This window comes from Triticum dicoccoides, chromosome 7B (assembly GCF_002162155.2).
Source record: "Triticum dicoccoides isolate Atlit2015 ecotype Zavitan chromosome 7B, WEW_v2.0, whole genome shotgun sequence".
Classification (NCBI taxonomy): Eukaryota; Viridiplantae; Streptophyta; class Magnoliopsida; order Poales; family Poaceae; genus Triticum; species Triticum dicoccoides.
The window spans coordinates 722,185,928-722,208,541 of record NC_041393.1 but is presented as its reverse complement, the minus strand read 5'-3'; positions in this window follow the sequence as shown (position 1 = coordinate 722,208,541).

Here is a 22,614-nt window from a genome sequence, read left to right as displayed (position 1 = left end):
CACAATCATATGCAACAATATGATGCATGAACATGGCATGTAGATGTGATCCTGTTTGAGCTAATGCAACTAGTATTCAATTTGAATGAAGTCCATTTGAACCAAAGGTTCAAATGCAACTCCAAAATAAGCTCTTATAAATGCCATTCATGTGTTTTCACTTATACAGCAAGTATAAGTTGTTTTACCATGCATGAAACTGGTACAGATGGATAGATTGCATTTTTCTGATAATTTTTCATATATAATTTATTTCAATCTAAGTTACGATTGAATTTCTATGATTTTTTGAAATTTTGAACATTTTCTGGAATTTCCTGATTTATTTTAATTCCGGAAAATATATAATTGCGTCAGCATGACGTCAGCACGACGTCAGTAGGTCAACCGGGGCTGACCAGGGTCAAACCTGACGTGTGGGCTCCACACGTCAGTGTCACAGTTAGTTAACAGGGGGAGTTATTTGCTTAATTAAAAGGATTAGGGGGCCGGGGCCCACCGGTCAGTGTCAGTGGTTAATTAGGCGGTGATTAGCACTAAGCTAATCACCTGGCAGGCCGGCCCACACGTCAAGCCGGCGAGGTTAATGCCGGTGACCTCTGGATGCGGCGGCTTCCGTGTTACAGTCGACGGGGGCGGCGACTAAGGGCACCGGGGCGTAGCCCGGGCTCTCGCGCAGCCAGCGGAGCAGGTAGGGGGAGCTGGGGTGGCCGGAGCTCGCCGGAGCGGAGCTCGGGGCGACGGCCGGGGCACGACTTCGGCGGCAGAGGGGCTACAGGGCGCCGGAAGAGCAGGGGAGAGGGGGGTTCGACGGCGGGGCTCACAGCGGACCTGCAGGGTTGCTCGATGTGGCCGGGGACGTGTTGGAGACGACGACGCAGCGATGGCGATCTGCGGCGGCCGGAGGCGAAGACGATGGCGATGGCGGCGCTCAAGGGCTTCCCGCGTCACGTGGCTCGACGGGGAGGTAGCAGATGGCGGCGCGGAACTTGCAGACACAGAGAGAGAGCGAGGGGGAGGCGGTGGCCACGGTGGTGCTTGTTGGCGGCGACGGCGTTCGGTTTCGGGAGAGAACAAGGGGGGAGGAAGAGAGAGCGAATGCGAGGGAGAGGAGAGGAGAAGTGCGGGGCGTGCGTGGCGTCGTTCCAGGGCGTCTAGGGCGACGAGAGGGAGAAGCAGGAGGTGGCCGGGCGCGTGGCCGCGGCCGGCTGTGGCGCGGGCACGCACCTGCTTGGCGAGGGGGAGAAGACGACAGAGGAGGAGGCGGGCTGGGCCGGGCTACTGGGCTGCGCGGTGCCGGGCCAACACAGGAGCTGGGCCGCAGGTAGGTCCAGGTAAGGTTTTTTCCCCTTTTTATTTTATTATCTATTTTTCTGACATTTGTTCTGATTTAGTAAAAATACTAAATCATTTTATTTTCTTACGCCAATTTTTATAGAAGCTAGTTATATTATTCCAGAGCTCCTTTATAAATGGCATAATTTTTGGACAATATTTTATATATATAACAATATATATCCAAAGCAAATAATTACTGCATTAATTCCAAATGCCAAAATAAATACTTATGGGCTCTTAAAAATATTGGTTTGATTTTTATCTCTGCCCAATATTTTCAGAGAACAACATGAGCATTTTCTTGGACCCTTTTTGGAACAATTTTTTATTTGGGTCATTTCCAAAATGATTCTGAGGGTTTCACAAATCCTCATTTCAAATTTAAATGGAATTTAAACATGATGCACAAGTTACTAGCTAGCCTCGAGCATACCAGACTAGGGATGTGACAACTCGCCCCCACTTGAAAGAATCTCATCCCGAGATTCAGGGGTCGATGGAAAGAAAGTGGGGTACTCTAGTCGAAGACGATCTTCTCGCTCCCAGGTAGCTTCTCTCTCGGAATGATGAGACCACTGAACCTTGAGAAACTTGATGTTCTAACGTCGAGTGACACGCTCTGCTTGATCAAGAATGCGAACCGGGTACTCTCGGTATGTGAGGTTATCTTGGAGATCAAGCATTTCGTGGTCCACTCCGCGGATGGGATCCGAGAAGCAACGCCTGAGTTGAGAGACGTGGAAGACATCATGAACTCGAGAAAGATGTGGGGGTAGTTCCAACTGGTAGGCAACCTCTCCTCGTTTAGCGAGAATGCGAAAAGGACCAATGTAACGAGGAGCCAACTTGCCCTTGATACCGAAGCAATGGGTACCCTTCAAAGGAGTGACCCGAAGGTAAGCTTTATCGCCAACTTCATAAGTCATATCCTTATGATGACGATCATACTGACTCTTCTGACGAGACTGGGCTGTTTTCAAATTCTCACGAATGATGCGAACTTGCTCTTCTGCCTCCTAGATCATGTCCAGTCCAAAGAATTGTCTTTCACCGGTTTCTGACCAGTTCAAAGGTGTTCGACATCTTCGTCCATAGAGAATCTCAAAAGGAGCTTTCTTGAGACTGGATTGATAGCTATTGTTATAAGCAAACTCGGCGAAAGGAAGACATTTCTCCCAATCCATACCGAATGAGATAACGCAAGCTCTAAGCATGTCTTCGAGAATTTGGTTGACCCTTTCCACCTGACCACTCGACTAAGGGTGGAAAGCGGTACTGAAGGAAAGATGGGTTCCCATGGCAGTTTGAAAACTCTCCCAGAAATGAGAAGTGAAAAGACTGCCACAGTCTGAATTGATCTCTAGTGGAACACCATGGAGTGACACTATTCGAGAAATATATAAGTCAGTGAGCTGACTAGCAGTGATACTCTCTCGAACAGGAAGGAAGTGAACCACTTTGGAAAGACGATCAACGACTACGAAGATAGCGTTATTCCCTCTCTTGGACCTGGGAAAGACGGTGATGAAGTCCATACCAACTTTATCCCATTTCCATTCAGGAATAGCCAAAGGCTGAAGGGTGCCACCAGGTCTCTGATGCTCTGCCTTAACGCGACGACAAACGTCACAGTTGGCAATGAACTGAGTGATTTCTCTCTTCATCCTAGTCCACCAGAACCTCTGGCGCAGGTCCTGATACATCTCAGTACTACCGGGATGAATCGTGAGAGGAGATTCATGCGCCTCCTTAAGAATCAATTGTCGCAGATGTTGATTCTTGGGAACCACCAAGCGATTCTCAAAGAAAACAACACCACGATCATCCATAGAGAAACATCCACCAACTCCCTTCTTAATGTTTCTCTTGATCCGAGAAATTCCTGTGTCTTGCTTTTGAGCAGTGACAATCCGATCTTCAAGATCAGGTTTCTCCACCAAGGTAGAATGGAATCTGTGAGGAGCAATGTGAAGATTAAGCTTACAGAATTCCTCATGGAGAAGTGGTTGGCCTTGCCGCAACATGAGATTGTTGCAATAGGATTTACGGCTTAACGCATCAGCCATGACATTGGCTTTGCCTGGAGTGTAAGTAATCCCTAGATCATAATCTGAGATCACTTCCAACCAACGTCTTTGCCTAAGGTTCAGATCTGGTTGGGTGAAGATATAATTCAAGAATATATTTCAAGAAGTTCATTAGCTATTTCTAGATCTAGTCAGTTTTATCATAATCTGACAGCGTTGGCATCAGAGCCGGACTGCCTGTAGGTTCTCCAAGCCAAACTGGTCGATGTTGAGTCTAGAAATTCTATAGTTATATGTAGGGGAATTGATTGTGGGATGGAACGTAAGGCTCTTTTTGCTCCTTTATCTCATAACATTCTGATCCGAGTCAGTCTATTCTTCCACCGGGGGTTAAGGACTAGGATCTCTCCTCTCTATCAGGTTCACGTGTTACTAATCAATAGTACCTTATAGGTTTGATGGTTACAAGCCTAGTTCAGTGCTACTACCCCATTATGTTGCTAAGTTGGATCCAAAACCTTGATATGATGTTGTTGAGTGTCTATGCAATTCTTTGTCAAATGCCTCAAAATCCTTGTTGAGCATTTACAGCCGTTATGCTGTCCAATTTCTGCTAGGAATCTTAATGTCTTGTGTTATCTTGTTCCAGGTGGCGACCCGTCCTCAGAATCAAGTGGTTCGTTTGACTCAATGTCTAGATGTACCCGGCCATACTGCCATGTTGGTCAGGGTAATGACTGAGGCAGGGTACCGTTGGTATCCTGAGTACACGGTCGAAGAGCAATTCCAAGACTTTAATCAAAGTCAATATCTTTGCATTGTCAGGATATTTCCATCTTATCCTGGATCTACCGAGCCCCTCCACTGCTCCTATGGACTCGGGGTTACTATTGAGATGGCTGTGCAGGATGCTGCCTACTCTATGATGACCATCATGCGAGTCAGGACTGGCCTATTTCGGGACTCTGACTTTCGGTATATGCCAGCTTCACTCCCGGGAGCACAAGGGTATCCCCAGGCTATCTATGCTGACTCCACTCAGGAGGATTCATGGACCTGCACCACTGCACAGTTGCTTGAAGACAAGGACCGTGAAAATCGGGCCTTGAGACTAGAGCTTTTCAATACCCGTGCTGATCATTGGGCCACTTTGACTCGGTTTGCACCAGCTGTGCAAGCGGGATATATGGATACGCGAGATCTTTATCCCGTGAGGTCTGCTCTGCCAGACGTGATGGATTGGCGTGATGTAGGAGGCATCACCCCACCTCGTGGTCCCCACAGGCCACCATTTGTTGGTCCAAGACCTCATCCTAGCCCCTATGGTCCACAAGCTCCACAGGACCGACTGTTTCCGGATGATCACGTTGAGCTTCCAGGCTATGGAGGTGACTTCTATGAAGACTACTACGGAGCTGTCTGAGTTAGTAGTAGTATCACTAGCATCGTACTAGTTGTATCGTCCACCGTCCTGCGTGACTCGTGGGATATGACTTAGCTTGTACCGCCTTCCGGAGGTGTAGAAAAATAAGGTACAGGAGCTTGGGATGCCTTCAATGAGTTGTAATTCTCTTTCACCTTAGTAGTACTCTGTTTGGTTCTGTACTAAACCATTGTTTTGTTTCCTAGGATGGTTAACACCCGCACCAACCCTGCTCCCCCAGAGCAGGCCGAAGGCACCAGAGTTGGGGAAACAAGCCTGCCTCACCCTCCCTCTCTGGCCGAAGTTATGCTGGAAGCCGAGAGAAACAAGCAGGAGACCAACCATTTGTTGGAGCGCATCGAGCAAAACACAGCACACCATCAGCGGAATAACTTGGTGTCAGTCAGTGATTTCATCAAGTTACATCCACCCACCTCCCACCACTCCGTCGAGCCTCTCGACGCCGATGACTGGCTTCGCAGTATTACTCACAAACTGCATTCTGCGCTAGTAGCTGAGGCTGATAAGGTCACCTTTGTTGCATATCATCTTGAAGGCCCCGCCAGTCTATGGTGGGAGAACTATGGAGCTATGCGCCTAGCGGGCCATGTCACTACTTGGGCTGAATTCAGCGAGGCTTTCCGTGAACATCACATTCCGGAGGGTCTCATGGACCGTAAACGTGAGGAGTTCTGCAGTTTCACTCAAGGCCGACTCTCTGTGGATGCTTACAGCAAGGAGTTCGGTAACCTTGCACGATATGCAACTGAGGAAGTCTCTACTGATGCAAAGAAGCAAGCAAGGTTCCGCAAGGGGCTTAGTCCTGAGCTTCGCCGCGACCTCCGACTGCATGAGTGCACATCTTTTCAGAAGCTTGTTAACAAAGCCATCAGTGCTGAGTCTGGTTAGACTGATTATGAAGCAACACGCAAGCATGGCCGTGACATGGGTTCCTCATCCGGTGCTGGTCCACAGAAGCGCCGCGTGTGGGTGCCTAACACTGCCCTGCCACCCAGGTTCACACCGAGGCCATCCTTTCAGGCGCCTCGCCCCGCTCAACAGTTTACACCAGCCAAGCCCTATGGTGGTCCAACCAACAATGCTCCTCCACGTACCAGCTCTGTGACTTGTTTTAAATGTGGGGAAGCGGGCCACTATCTGCGCGAGTGCCCCCAGACCAACCCCAACCAATCTGCAAAAGTTGTTGGCCGTGGTAAGCCGACAGGGAAAGCATTCTACGCCAAGCCGGCCACCGCTGCACGTGGCCATGTCAACTGTATCTCTGCTGAAGAAGCTCAAGAGGATCCCTTGGTACGCTCCTTGTTAATTGCCACCCGGCATCTGTTCTTTTCGATACGGGAGCATCTCATTCTTTTATATCCGAAAATTATGCTCGTTTGCATAACACCGCATTCTGTGACATGGCGTCCGCTATGGAAATTTCTACCCCTGGTTCTAGATGGCAAACCTCTAGAATAAGCCATGGAAATGAAATTCAGGTCGACAGACTTGTTTTCCTCGCATCATTGATAGACCTTAAATCTTCGGATATTAATATCATCTTGGGCATGGACTGGATGTCAGCCCATCATGCCAAAATTGATTGCTTCTCTAGGACTGTTCAACTCACACATCCTTCAGGAAAGATAGTCAATGTCTTGACCCAAATAGCCAAGCGATAGCTATACTCTCTTAATGCCAACCCTTTGCCAGATCTTGAGGACGTTCCGGTAGTCCGTGACTTCCCGGATGTCTTCCCAGAGGAATTGCCAGGTGTTCCACCTGACAGAGATGTTGAGTTCGTGATAGATCTCATTCCAGGAACTGTCCCGATTGCTAGAAGACCCTATAAGATGGCACCACTAGAACTAGCCGAGCTTAAGAAACAACTCGATGAGTCCTTGAAAAAGGGTTTCATCCGACCTAGTTCATCTCCATGGGCTTGCCCCGTCCTCTTCGTCAAGAAGAAGGATGGTACGGATCGGATGGTTGTAGATTATCGACCAGTCAACCTGGTCACAATCAAGAACAAGTATCCGCTCCCCAGGATCAACGATCTGTATGATCAGCTCGCTGGATCCTCAATCCTCTCCAAAATGGATTTGAGGTTGGGTTACCATCACATCAAAATTCGGAACGGGGACATTCCTAAAACGGCCTTTGTTACTCGTTATGGCCAATACGAGTACACCGTCATGTCCTTCGGTTTAACCAACGCTCCAGCCACTTTTTCTCGCTTAATGAACTCAATCTTCATAGAGTATTTGGATAAATTCGTCGTGGTTTACCTCGATGATATACTCATCTACTCCAAGAACGAGGAGGAACATGCCGAACATCTAAGGCTAGTGTTGATGAAACTTCGAGAGCATCGCCTTTATGCCAAGTTCTCCAAATGCGAACTTTGGTTGCCTGAAGTGACCTATCTAGGGCATGTAATTTTCGGTAAAGGTATTGCTGTTAATCCCGAGCGAGTTCAAGCCGTCCTTAATTGGACTCTACCTAAATCGGTCAAGAAAGTTCGGAGTTTCCTTGGCTTAGCGAGCTATTATCATCGCTTTGTCGAGAACTTCTCCAAAGTTGCCAAACCTCTAACTGAACTCCTCAAGAAAGATAAAAAGTTCGAGTGGACTCCACAATGTGAGCACAGCTTTTAGGAACTGAAAAGACGCCTGAAATTTGCTCCTGTATTGGTACCACCAGATTTCTCTAAGGACTTTGTTATCTATTGCGACGCCTCGCGACAAGGACTAGGTTGCATTCTCATGCAAGATCGTCACGTAATTGCCTATGCTTCACGGCAATTGCACCCACATGAGGAGAATTATCCTACTCATGATCTAGAGCTTGCAGCTGTAGTCTATGCACTTAAAACCTGGCGACATTACCTCCTCGGTAATCGTTGCGAAATCTTCACCGATCACCAAAGTCTGAAGTACATCTTCACCCAACCGGATTTGAATCTCAGGCAAAGACGTTGGGTTGAGTTGATTACGGATTTCGACTTAGGGATAACTTACACCCCAGGAAAGGCCAACGTCATGGCTAATGCACTAAGTCGTAAATCTTATTGTAACAATCTGATGTTACAACAAAGTCAACCGCTTCTCCATGAGGAATTTCGGAAGCTTAACCTTCACATTGTTCCTCAAGGTTTCCTTTCCACCTTGGTGGCGAAACCTACTCTTACGGATCAAATCATCGCTTCCCAAAAGCGAGATAAAGGAATATCTAGGATCAAGGAGAACATTGCTAGTGGAGGTGCTAGATGTTTCTCCACAAATGATCATGGTGTTGTGTATTTTGAGAACCGTTTAGTGGTTCCCAAGAACCAACATCTACGGCAGTTGATCCTTAAGGAGGCTCATGAATCTCCTCTCACCATTCATCCCGGTAGTACTAAGATGTATCAGGACCTACGCCTGAGGTTATGGTGGACTAGGATGAAGAGAGACATTGCTCAGTTTGTTGCTAGTTGCGACGTCTGTCGTCGTGTAAAAGCAGAGCATCAACAGCCTGCTGGCACCCTTCAACCCTTAGCTATTCCTGAATGGAAATGGGACAAAATTGGTATGGACTTCATCACCTGTTTTCCCAGGACCAAAAGAGGGAATAACGCTATCTTCGTCGTTGTCGATCGTCTTTCCAAAGTAGCCCATTCCTTACCTGTTCGCAAGAGTATAACCGCTAGTCAATTAGCAGACTTATACATCTCCCGAATAGTGTCTCTCCATGGTGTTCCACTGGAAATTAACTCGGATCGAGGAAGTCTCTTCACCTCTCGATTTTGGGAAAGTTTCCAAAATGCTATGGGAACCCGCCTTTCCTTCAGCACTGCTTTTCACCCTCAATCAAGTGGTCAAGTAGAACGTGTCAATCAGATTCTAGAAGACATGCTTCGAGCTTCTGTTATCTCATTTGGAATGGATTAGGAGAAATGCCTTCCATTTGCTGAATTTGCTTATAACAACAGCTATCAATCTAGCTTGGGTAAAGCCGCTTTTGAAGTTCTCTATGGACGAAGGTGTCGAACGCCTCTTAACTGGTCAGAAACCGGGGAAAGACAATTCTTTGGCCCGGACATGATCCAGGAAGCAGAAGAGCAAGTTCGCATTGTTCGTGAAAAGTTGAAAACAGCCCAATCTCGTCAAAAGAGTCAATACGACCGAAAACATAAGGCTATGACCTTTGAGGTTGACGAGAAGGCCTACCTTCGGGTTACTCCTCTGAAGGGAACCCATTGTTTAGGGATCAAAGGCAAATTGGCTCCTTGCTACATTGGACCCTTTCGCATTCTCGCTAAACGAGGAGAAGTTGCCTACCAATTGGAACTACCTCCGCATCTCTCCAGAGTCCACGGCGTCTTCCACGTTTCTCAACTCAGGCGTTGCTTCTCGGATCCTATCCGTGGAGTGGACCACGAAACGCTTGATCTCCAAGATAATCTTACGTATCGAGAGTACCCCGTTTGTATCCTCGATCAAGGCGAGCGTACCACTCGACGTCATAATATCAAGTTTCTCAAGGTTCAATGGTCGCACCATTCTGAGAAGGAAGCAACTTGGGAAAGGGAGGATCGTCTTCGACTTGAGTACCCCGCTTTCTTTCCGGAGGAACCTAAATCTCGGGACAAGATTCTTTTGAGTGGGGGTGAGTTGTCACACCCTAGCTAGTTCATGCATTAGAGTGTTGCATCATGTTTATTCTTTCAACAGAAACTTGAAATGGGGATGTCAGAACCCCCAGCCCCCTCAGAAACAACTAGGGTTTACTAAAAATAATTTCAATGAACCTGAAATGCCCTTCCACGTTTCTCAACTCAGGCGTTGCTTCTCGGATCCTAAGGTCTTTGATTTAATTCATAATTATTTGAGTTTGAGCATTTAAATTATATAAAATATTTTGAATGCTCAAATATTCCCAAACTAAAATGTTCCTTGCTGGAAATATTCCAACTAAGGACCAGCTGCAGTTTGGTGATTTTAGGAGTGGTCTAAGTATTTTTAATAAGCCCACAAACTTACAGAATATATAAAAAACAGAAATAAGGAGAAAACCTTACCTGGCGCCACCCAAAGGCCCACCTGCCGGCCCAGCCCAGCCACCGCTCCAGCGAGCTGCTTGGCTTGGCCAGGCAGGCAGGCAGGTGCCCGACGGCGGCCGCAGCGTGCGCCACACAGCTGACCGTCGCCCTGCTTCACCTCCTCGCCTCGCTGCTGGCTTGGATGAACTCCACGTCGAGCCGTGAACCCCCAGGACACCTCCATTCTCCCCCAACTCCTCTCCCTCGCTCTCCCACGCCATGGCCGACGCCATCGCCGCCACCCCCTCACCGTAGCCGCGCTCTCCGTCAACCCCACGCCGCGCCACCGTGTCCAGGAGCTCCGCCACCCTCCTCTCCTTCGAGCTAGTCGAGCCCCGAGCCCTCGCATGCCCCGAAGCCACCGCACGGACCTCGACCGAACCGCCATTGCCGGACATCCCCTTCGCCGTCACCGCCGCACCAGCTCGTCTCCGACCGCATCGTCTGCTCCCACGGGATCGCCGTGAGCCTGGCTACTCTCTTCCCCTTCCCTTTCTTGCTCTCGTGCACCACCGCGAGCACACGAAGATCACCCGCACGCGCCGCCGCGGAGCTCGTCGCCGACGTGCCTCCGGCTAACCACCGGCCACCCCACCTTGTCTAACGCACTCACCGCATTCCCAGGGGCCCAACGCACCTCACCACGGGCCTCGCCGTGCCCCGTGGCGTCGGATCCATCTTCACCCGAACTCCGGCGGCCGCCTAGGTCGTCGCCGGCGCCGATTCCGGCCACCCCGACCCCAACTAACTCCACCAAGAGCTGCGGTTCGTCCCCAGCTCCACGTAGATGCCTTCCGCGACCCATTTGGTGGCCGGAACGGCCAAAACCACTTCTGCCGCCGCGTCGGGCTCGCCGGCGGATGAATGCCGGCGTGTTTGACTTTGACCTTGACCAGGGCGGGCCCAGTTTGACCCCCCTGAGCCTATGACAAGTGGGGCCCCTTCTGCTAATTAACCCAGATTAGTTTAAACTAAATTAAGTTAGTTTAGTTAGCTACTGACATGCGGGACCCACTGGTCAGTTTGACCTGGACCGGTCTGTTGACCTGCTAAGGTCAGCATGACATCATGCTAACGCAGTAATCCTTTTCTGGAATTAAAATAAATCTAAAATGATTTATAAATTTCAGAAAATAACCCAAACTTCAAAAATTCATAGTAATTCAACCATAGCTCCAAATGCAAAGTGTTATATATGAAAAATGATCAGAAAAAGCCAATCTATCCATCTGTACTGGTTCCATGCATGTTTCAGCAAGTTAACCTACTGTTTATTGCAGAACAAGTTAAAGCACTTATAAGGGCCATGTATGAGTTTGGAACTTGAATCTTTGGTTCAAAATGGTTCAAACCCATCTGGTCTTAGTTGCATTAGCCCAACACACTCATATTGCCATGTCTCATGCATGCATCATATTGTTGCATATTGTTTGGTGATGTTGTGTATCGGTGTTCTTTGCGGCAGGTTCTGCCTCCGAGGAGTACCACGATTACCCTAACGAAGAACCATATCAGTGCATCGACCCATCAGGCAAGCAACCAACCATTTGATCATATCGATACAATCCCATGTTCTCGCTCCTGCTCTCTTTTACTGCATTAAGACAACGCGTCTCAAACTGTTGTGTGCTACGGTAGTTGAACCCATTTCCTCTGCATGACCTGTCATTGCCACAGTAACTAGATGAAACCCACTAGCATGTGTAGGAGTTGAGTGAGCCATATGTATGTGTTGTTCCTACCTTGCTATGCCTGCTATGCTTAGAGTCGTGTCAGGTCTGGTTCATCTGGGTGATGGGCTAGAGTGAAATGATCATGCCGGTAATGAGAGTGATTTGGTGAACACGATTTGGTAAAGGTATCGATGAGAGGCCATGTAGGAGTACATGGTGGGTTGTTTCATTGAAGCCGACCCTAAGCACTGAGATATGTATGCGTGATTTAAGATTCAGATACTACCATGCATTGGGCCCTGAAATATGACCCTGCTCGACTTCTTATTCACTCTAGTTCTCTGTCCAGGAGTTGCAAGTAGTTTCTGGTGTTTGTAGCTTACTGGAGGCCGTGGACAGCGCTGACCCGCGGGGTGGGCTGTGATGCGGTAGGTACATGGCCGGGTGTACCGAATACCCGTTAGGTATCTCGGGAACCCTGTACACATCGTTCAGGGCCGTATGGGAAACCTCGGCCGGACTCCATGCGGATGGAACCTGGATAGGCGATAAACCTGGACTAGAGACTTAGGTGTTTAGGTAGGTCGTGGTCTACACCCACGTCGGCTTTCGCTTGAAGTCTGCCGAGCACATGTCATGTGCAGACGCTAAGTGGTGGAAACATGTGTGCAGAAGTACACCCCTGCAGGGTTAACATGATCTATTCGAATAGCCGCGTCCGCGGTAAAGGACTACTTGGTTGCCTATACAGTTCATAGACAAGTGAATGGATACTACTAAAAATCTCAAGATAAGCGTGAGTGCCGAGGATGGCTCCTCCGTAGGATGACGGAGGTGGATCCTCGGTGGTGTATTGAAGTGGTGAATAGTGGACTCGTGTGCGCAAAACCATTTCAAGTTGGTGTATCGTAGGATAGCTTAGCCAAGAGTCAAAGCTGGCTTGCTGCAATAACCCCACCAGCCCTTCTTGATAATGTGCATGTATGTAGGATCTGATGTAAGTCTTGCTGAGTACCTTTGTACTCATGTTGCTTTAATTTCAGAGCCTGGCTGCCTGTAGGATTACCAAGCCAAACTGGTCAAAGTTGAGTCTAGAAATTCTTTAGTTATGTAAGGGAATTGATTGTGGGAAGGAACGTAAGGCTCTTTTTACTCCTTATACCTCATGGCCTTCTGATCTGAGTCGTCCTATCTTTCCTACGGGGTTAAGAAACTAGGCTTTCTCTTCCGTCTATCAGGATCACGTGTTACTACTCCGTAGTTCCATAGGATTGGTTATTCAGAGTCATACCCCAGTTTCAAGTACTTCCGGTGTAGTCTGCTTAGTACTATCTCAGAACCTTGAGTGATGATGATGAGTATGTTACTACCCCATTTTAGCAGGATGTCTCATTCTGAGCATTTTACTGCCGTTATGCTGCCGGAATTGCCCTAGGAGTTTGAGAGTTACTAATTTCCTTGTTCTACATTCTACAACCTATAGTTGATGTTGACTCCATCCTTGGTTTCGTTTCTCAGGATGTCATCAGCTAAGCGAAGTTCTGTTGCCCATAGCCAGAACCACGGAGATGGTAGGGATGAGGATCCTCCCGACCAGTCTTCGTTGGCAGATTTCATGTTAGAGATGAAGAGAAACAAGCGGGAGTCTAACCGCTTGTTGGCACGTATCGAGGAGAACACCGCACATCAGTTCAAAGGGTCTGCAACCATTCCTGACTTTATTCGCTTGCACCCATCTACCTTTCATCATTCCATCGAGCCACTCGATGCAGATGACTGGCTCCGTAGCATCACTCATAAGTTGCGTTCCGCGAACGTAGCTGAAGATGACAAGGTCACCTATGCCACATACCACCTGGAAGGTCCTGCTAGTCTTTGGTGGCAGAACTATGAGGCTATGCTTCCAGCTGGCCAGATTCCTACCTGGAGAAATTTCACTGATGCTTTTCGCGAGCATCACATTCCTGAAGCCCTAATTAACCACTGACTCTGACCGGTGGGCCCCGGCCCCCTAATCCTTTTAATTAAGCAAATAACTCCCCCTGTTAACTAACTGTGACACCGACGTGTGGACCCCACACGTCAGGTTTGACCCTGGTCAGCCCCGGTTGACCTGCTGACGTCGTGCTGACATCATGCTGACCCAATTATATATTTTCCGGAATTAAAATAAATCAGGAAATTCCAGAAAATGTTCAAAACTTCAAAAAATCATAGAAATTCAACCGTAACTCAGATTGAAATAAATTATATATGAAAAATTATCAGAAAAATGCAATCTATCCATCTGTACCAGTTTCATGCATGATAAAACAACTTATACTTGCTGTATAGGTGAAAACACATGAATGGCATTTATAAGAGCTTATTTTGGAGTTGCATTTGAACCTTTGGTTAAAATGGACTTCATTCAAATTGAATACTAGTTGCATTAGCTCAAACAGCATCACATCTACATGCCATGTTCATGCATCATATTGTTGCATATGATTGTGTATTGATTGTCGACACCGTTCCTTCTCGATAGGTTCTGCTCCGGAGAGTGTTCCTGATTAACACTAATCACGCGGCCACGTCGGACACACCGGCGGTTAGCCGCCGGCGACCAAACAGAGCGGTGGAGGTCCTCGTCCGGCCGTTTCCGGCGACGGGAGGTCGTGCGGGTGGGTTCTGTGGGACCAGCGCGACGAGGCGCGCCGGACAGTGGCAACGGCGGGTGCTGGGGTGGCCGGAGACGACCGCGGCGTCGACCACGACGGTGGCCGGAGCTCGGTCAGGTGCGGTTGCGGGGCTGCAGAGCGGTAGGGAAGGAGCTGGTGGCCTAGATGGCACCCACGGGCCACCAGAAGCGCTCTGGTGCCACGGGTTCGGGCGGAGGGGCTCGGGGCAAGGGAGCTGGGCGGCCATGGCGGATGGCGGTGCTCGGGCACGCGGGCGGGGGTGCTGTGGCACGGGAACAAGCAAAGCAAAGGAGGGGAAACGGGAAGGAGCTCACAGTGAACTCGATGGCGTAGTCGATGAGGTCGGGGACGCACTGGAGCCCGCGAATCCACGGCGAGGTTGCCGGCGGCCGGAGGTTGAAGATGAGGATGGGAATGATGCTGGAGGGCTCTTCCGCTCGCGTGGCTTGGCGAAGATGGCGTAGAGGTCGACGGCGGGGCTTCTTGGCGCGTCGGGGAGGCGTGCGGAGGCTGGTGGCCGTGGTGGTGCTCGTCGGCGCGCCGCGAGGCGCTCGGTGGCTTCGCGCGGGAACACTAGGGGGAGAGAGAGGAACCAGGGAGAGAGGGGATGAGGCAGAGGGGTTCGTGGCAGCTCCACGACGCGACTAGAGAGCTGGGGAGGCAGGCAGGCTGCTGTCGGAGTGGCGCGCTCGCGAGAGGCCTTCTCCGCTTCTCCTCTGCCTTCTAACAAGAGGAGGGGGATGACTGGCAGTGGTGGTGGGCTAGGCCAGCTCCTGGGCCGGCCAGCTGCAGTGCTGGGCCGCACAGGTAGGCCAGGTAGTTTCCTCTCTCTTTCTGTTTTTCTATTTTGTTTTTGTTTTCTAATTATTTGCCTCTGTTTGAGCTTAGGAAAAATACCAAGGCATTTCCTAAAATCCTGAAAATATTCATGGACACTTGCTGAATTATTTCAGTGGCCCAAAAATAGTTCCAACATTATTTGAACATTTAAATTATTTATAGTATTTAAATGCCCAAAGTCAAATACTATATGATTTAATTCAAAAACCCAGAATGGCCTAGAAAAATGTGCACCATTTTTGGGAGAGGTTCTAGACCAATCCAAAAATAATGAACTTTTCTAAAGGGCATTTTGGGTTCATTGAAAAGATTTATGGTTGACCCTATTTGATTTAATTTTGGTGCTAGGGTTTGTCAATCCCCATTTCAAGTTCATTCGAAAAGTTAAACATGGTGCACACATGAAGGGCTAGCCTAGTGCGTGCCAGGACTAGGGATGTGACAACTCACCCCCACTAAACAAAAATCTCGTCCCGAGATTCAAGCGTAGGGTAAGGAGGGGGAACGCAAACTAGTATAATCTTCACGATCCAGGGTGCACTTCATAAGAACCTTGATTCGATCATCATCTTGTCTCGACATCTTGCTTTGAGAACTCCAACTAACATGACGAGAAGAGGAAAGGAAAGCTCTGGAAGAATCTATCTCCTTGAAGACCGAACAACTCAGGATCAACTCATGGGATGAGACATTGTCACATCTTTCGAGATGAGACACGAAGCATACCTCTGAGGAAATGGAGTGAGACAGATGACGAGGGCTCGCTAGGTAGACAACAATTCCAGACTTAAGATTGTGGTAAACGGTTGTCAACATAGCGAGGAGTTGAGTTGCCATGATACCATAACGGGGCACCTTAGGGAAGGTGACTTGTAGAAATGTTCCCTTAAGTGGCAAAAAGAATTACCTTTGATTCAGAGATCATTGAAACTCTTTATACCAGCCTAAGGCAATTTTCAAGCGATCGTTTGGAGGGGTTCGGTAGAATGGCATACCCGAATTAGAATGGATGATGTGGATTACCTTGTTGAAAACAACCCAAGGGATGATTTTAGTAACTGGGGAGAAGCTCAACAGTAGAGAGTGAGTCCACTGTTTGAGAAGTTATAGCATAACCGAGGAAGCTGAGAGCAAACCCAGTTAGTGCCGATGATAACACCTAGCGCTAGCATGTGCTCTCAAGAACTTGAGCATTTCCATATTCATCAAGGTTTTACCAACATCCGTGGCAGGGATCCTGGCAACACATCATACTACCATGATGAACAACAATGGACGATGCAGATGCAAAGGAGGATAACACTTCTCAAATTTCACCTTAGCAAGGCCAAGGAAACAAAATCTGGATGATCGACCGAGAGACATTTAGCACTCCGCTTCGAATGTTCTCCTTGATGTGCTAGCGTAATCCATAGATAATTATGGTTTGATATTTAGAACATCAAGTAAAAGGTCGGTCTTCGGGAACACAAAAATCCATTTGGGACAACTAGGACATAAATCCTACGAAATCCTTATGGGGAGATGGCCAACTTCCTCAACCAAGATACTACAATATTAGGTCCTCCGGCTGGGTGTGTTGGCCACGACATCCACTTTATCGGGTTACAGACAGACCAATATTATAATTTTTGGGACACGTTCCAACCATCATACCTGCCTGAGATTCAGATCTAGTTGGTGTCAGGATATTCCAGACTCATCAAGTCTAGAGAGAAAAAATGAAAATTTGCAACACAAATCGACGAGATGGCGTTGCGAGATTCTCGGGAAATGGACTACGGTAGTAAGCTCCAGAACATGACTGGTTCTGCTACAAACATGTGAACACGTTGTCCAAGACAAGCATGACCACATAGTAGTCTTACAACGAAACACTACCGAGTTCAGATTGGGAACCATCATTAAAATAAGAGGTCTTGTGCATGTCCGTCTGGGCCCTTCAGGATTAGCACTTGAACATCTTATCCTTGAACAAATCAATCAGTGGCTTGGTGTGCTAGGAATACATATAGAATGAAGGTAGCTAGTCTCACAAACCAATGTACACTTCGCACATGCATGACTAACTTGGAATGATTCCAGATGAAACAACGTTGACTTCTCGAGTTCACGGCGGCAACTTGCATCAAATGCACATGAACTGGAGAAAGTCACTTCTTACATCCGAACATATGCTTCATGAGCTAGCATGAAGTGATGCTTTCAAAAGTTCCCAACACTAGCTTAATGTGCAACAAAATCATGGAGGAGATAAGGATGTTGTCGATGGGCTCAACAACAATTCATCCAGGTTTCCATATAAGAGGAATTCCATAGTTAAGTGAACACGGTGATAGCATTGGTCAGACCAAAAGATATAATGGAGTATGCTCGAGGAAAAGCCACGAGTAAGACAACATTACGAACATCGTTGGTTCTGATTTGATTTGAGGATAGCCCATACTCAAATCAAAGTTTTTATAAGACAATAGGTCCAACAACTGATCACAGGGACCAATCGATGAAGATATCATCTTTCTTCAACACACACAAGATATCCCTTTAATAAACTAAATCAGACAAGCCTCCATCTTCCAACTCTCCAAGTTGTCGTTTAGCTTAACCAACTAGCTCAGGGGTATCCAACACTGATTCTTGGAGAAAGGGTGGTTTCAAAAACCAACTTGGTCACGAGCTCAACATAGCAGTCAGGTGACAACCTGGTGATACTTTCGAGAAAATAATCAAAAAACCACGAACCACCGATATGCTATTAAGCTCGAGAGCAGTCTTGCTTTTCAGGGCAAGATGATATGATCAAAAGAGCGAGGGACTGACTCAATCCTAACTCATTGATCGAGGAGTGCACCGGAAATAAGGACTAGGTAGCACGAGCAGTCTTAGAATGATGATTCAAGAACCAACACGCTAAGAATGAAATTATTGTCCTTTAGCTACCAAGCAACACAGTTGCTAGGAGTATTGAGTTCACACATCATGATTCACATGTCGATACTCTGGTTACAACAACATGGGAACCGAGAAATGAATAATGATGGAGAGAGTATCACTGTATCGAGAGTTCATAGGATGGTGTGCAATTCCCATGATATTCTTAATATAAAGATGGTAATATTTCAGGGTAGAACAGTACAAAAGCTGGATTAGCATTTTGATCTGCGGAGTACCACTACTTTGACCCAATCCTAGATATGGATGAGGTACCGGAGTTTGTTTCTCCTAGTCATTCTGAACTAGAACGGCTTGACGGACCACAAGAATAACGGGCACCGATGAACGAGTGCACGCATACTCTTGACTATCAAATGATAGACGCGGGTCAGAATACAACTAAAGGGGGAACAACTGATTGGGTTATATTGTTGCATATGATTGAGTTATATTGTTGCATTAACTTTGTCAAACACCGACAATCAGTTGTTCCCCCTTTAGTTGTATTCTGACCCGCGTCTATCATTTGATAGTCAAGAGTATGCTTGCACTCGTTCATCGGTGCCCGTTATTCTTGTGGTCCGTCAAGACGTTCTAGTTCAGAATGACTAGGAGAAACAAACTTCGGTACCTCATCCATATCTAGGATTGGGTCAAAGTAGTGGTACTCCGCAGATCAAAATGCTAATCCAGCTTTTGTACTATTCTACCCTGAAATATTACCATCTTTATATTAAGAATATCATGGGAATTGCACACCATCCTATGAACTCTCGATACGGTGATACTCTCTCCATCATTATTCATTTCTCGGTTCCCATGTTGTTGTAACCGGAGTACCGACAAGTGAATCATGATGTGTGAACTCAATACTCCTAGCAACTGTGTTGCTTGGTAGCTAAAGGACAATAATTTCATTCTTAGCGTGTTGGTTCTTGAATCATCATTCTAAGACTGCTCGTGCTACCTAGTCCTTATTTCTGGTGCACTCCTCGATCAATGAGTTAGGATTGAGTTAGTCCCTCGCTCTTTTGATCATATCATCTTGCCCTGAAAAGCAAGACTGCTCTCGAGCTTAATAGCATATTGGTGGTTCGTGGTTTTTCGATTATTTTCTTGAAAGTATCACCAGGTTGTCACCTGACTGCTATGTTGAGCTCGTGACCAAGTTGGTTTTTGAAACCACCCTTTCTCCAAGAATCAGTGTTGGATACCCCTGAGCTAGTTGGTTAAGCTAAACGACAACTTGGAGAGTTGGAAGATGGAGGCTTGTCTGATTTAGTTTATTAAAGGGATATCTTGTGTGTGTTGAAGAAAGATGATATCTTCATCGATTGGTCCCTGTGATCAGTTGTTGGACCTATTGTCTTATAAAAACTTTGATTTGAGTATGGGCTATCCTCAAATTAAATCAGAACCAACGATGTTCGTAATGTTGTCTTACTCGTGGCTTTTCCTCGAGCATACTCCATTATATCTTTTGGTCTGACCAATGCTATCACCGTGTTCACTTAACTATGGAATTCCTCTTATATGGAAACCTGGATGAATTGTTGTTGAGCCCATCGACAACATCCTTATCTCCTCCATGATTTTGTTTCACATTAAGCTAGTGTTGGGAACTTTTGAAAGCATCACTTCATGCTAGCTCATGAAGCATATGTTCGGATGTAAGAAGTGACTTTCTCCAGTTCATGTGCATTTGATGCAAGTTGCCGCCGTGAACTCGAGAAGTCAATGTTGTTTCATCTGGAATCATTCCAAGTTAGTCATGCATGTGCAAAGTGTACATTGGTTTGTGATACTAGCTACCTTCATTCTATATGTATTCCTAGCACACCAAGCCACTGATTGATTTGTTCAAGGATAAGAAGTTCAAGTGCTAATCTTGAAGGGCCCAGACGGACATGCACAAGACCTCTTATTTTAATGATGGTTCCCAATCTGAACTCGGTAGTGTTTCATTGTAAGACTACTATGTGGTCATGCTTGTCTTGGACAACATGTTCACATGTTTGTAGCAGAACCAGCTCATGTTCTGGAGCTTACTACCGTAGTCCATTTCCCGAGAATCTCGCAACGCCATCTCGTCGATTTGTGTTGCAAATTTTCAATTTTTTCTCTCTAGACTTGATGAGTCTGGAATATCTTGACACCAACCAGATCTGAATCTCAGGCAGGTATGATGGTTGGAACGTGTCCCAAAAATTATAATATTGGTCTGTCTGTAACCCGGTAAAGTGGATGTCGTGGCCAACACACCCAGCCGGAGGACCTAATATTGTAGTATCTTGGTTGAGGAAGTTGGCCATCTCCCCATAAGGATTTCGTAGGATTTATGTCCTAGTTATCCCTTATGGATTTTTGTGTTCCCGAAGACCGACCTTTTACTTGATGTTCTAAATATCAAACCATAATTATCTATGGATTACGCTAGCACATCAAGGAGAACATTAGAAGCGGAGTGCTAAATGTCTCTCGGTCGATCATCCAGATTTTGTTTCTTTGGCCTTGCTAACGTGAAATTTGAGAAGTGTTATCCTCCTTTGCATCTTCATCGTCCATTGTTGTTCATCATGGTAGTATGATGTGTTGCCAGGATCCCTGCCACGGATGTTGGTAAAACCTTGATGAATATGGAAATGCTCAAGTTCTTGAGAGCACGCGCTAGAGCTAGGTGTTATCATCGGCACTAACTGGGTTTGCTCTCAGCTTCCTCGGTTATGCTATAACTTCTCAAACAGTGGACTCACTCTCTACTGTTGAGCTTCTCCCCAGTTACTAAAATCATCCCTTGTGTTCTTTTCAACAAGGTAATCCACATCATCCATTCTAATTCGGGTATGCCATTCTACCGAACCCCTCCAAACGATCGCTTGAGAATTGCCTTAGGCTGGTATAAAGAGTTTAAATGATCTCTGAATCAAAGGTAATTCGTTTTGCCACTTAAGGGGACATTTCTACAAGTCACCTTCCCTAAGGTGCCCCGTTATGGTATCATGGCAACTCAACTCCTCGCTACGTTGACAACCATTTACCACAATCTTAAGTCTGGAATTGTTGTCTACCTAGCGAGCCCTCGTCATCTGTCTCACTCCATTTCCTCAGAGGTATGCTTCGTGTCTCATCTCGAGAGATGTGACAATGTCTCATCCCATGAGTTGATCCTGAGTTGTTTGGTCTTCAAGGAGATACATTCTTCCAGAGCTTTCCTTTCCTCTTCTCGTCATGTTAGTTGGAGTTCTCAGAGCAAGACGTCGAGACAAGATGATGATCGAATCAAGGTTCTTATGAAGTGCACCCTGGATCGTGAAGATTATACTAGTTTGCGTTCCCCCTCCTTCTTACCCTACGCTTGAATCTCGGGACGAGATTTTTGTTTAGTGGGGGTGAGTTGTCACATCCCTAGTCCTGGCATGCACTAGGCTAGCCCTTCATGTGTGCACCATGTTTAACTTTTCGAATGAACTTGAAATGGGGATTGACAAACCCTAGCACCAAAATTAAATCAAATAGGGTCAACCATAAATCTTTTCAATGAACCCAAAATTCCCTTTAGAAAAGTTCATTATTTTTGGATTGGTCTAGAACCTCTCCCAAAAATGGTGCACATTTTTCTAGGCCATTCAGGGTTTTTGAATTAAATCATATAGTATTTGACTTTGAGCATTTAAATCATATAAATAATTTAAATGTACAAATAATGTTGGAACTATTTTTGGGCCACTGAAATAATTCAGCAAGTGTCCATGAATATTTTCAGGATTTTAGGAAATGCCTCGGTATTTTTCCTAAGCTCAAACAGAGGCAAATAATTAGAAAACAAAAACAAAATAGAAAAACAGAAAGAGAGAGGAAACTACCTGGCTTACCTGTGCGGCCCAGCACTGCAGCTGGCCGGCCCAGGAGCTGGCCTAGCCAACAACCGCTGCCAGTCATCCCCCTCCTCTTGTTAGAAGGCAGAGGAGAAGCGGAGCACGCCCCCGCGCGAGCGCGCCACGCCGACAGCAGCCTGCCTGCCTCCCCAGCTCTCTAGTCGCGTCGTGGAGCTGCCACGAACCCCTCTGCCTCATCCCCTCTCTCCCTGGTTCCTCTCTCTCCCCCTAGTGTTCCCGCGCGAAGCCACCGAGCGCCTCGCGGCACGCCGACGAGCACCACCACGGCCACCGGTCTCCGCACGCCTCCCCGACGCGCCAAGAAGCCCCGCCGTCGACCTCTACGCCATCTCCGGCAAGCCACGCGAGCGGAAGAGCCCTCCAGCATCATTCCCATCCTCATCTTCAACCTCCGGCCGCCGGCAACCTCGCCGTGGATTCGCGGGCTCCAGTGCGTCCCCGACCTCATCGACTATGACATCAAGTTCACTGTGAGCTCCGTCCCGTTTCCCCTCCTTTGCTTTGCTTGTTCCCGTGCCACAGCACCCCCGCCCGCGTGCCCGAGCACCGCCCTCCGCCATGGCCGCCCAGCTCCCTTGCCCCGAGCCCCTCCGCCCGAACCCATGGCACCAGAGCGCTTCTGGTGGCCCGTGGGTGCCATCTAGGCCACCAGCTCCTTCCCTACCGCTCTGCAGCCCCGCAACCGCACCTGACCGAGCTCCGGCCGCCGTCATGGTCGA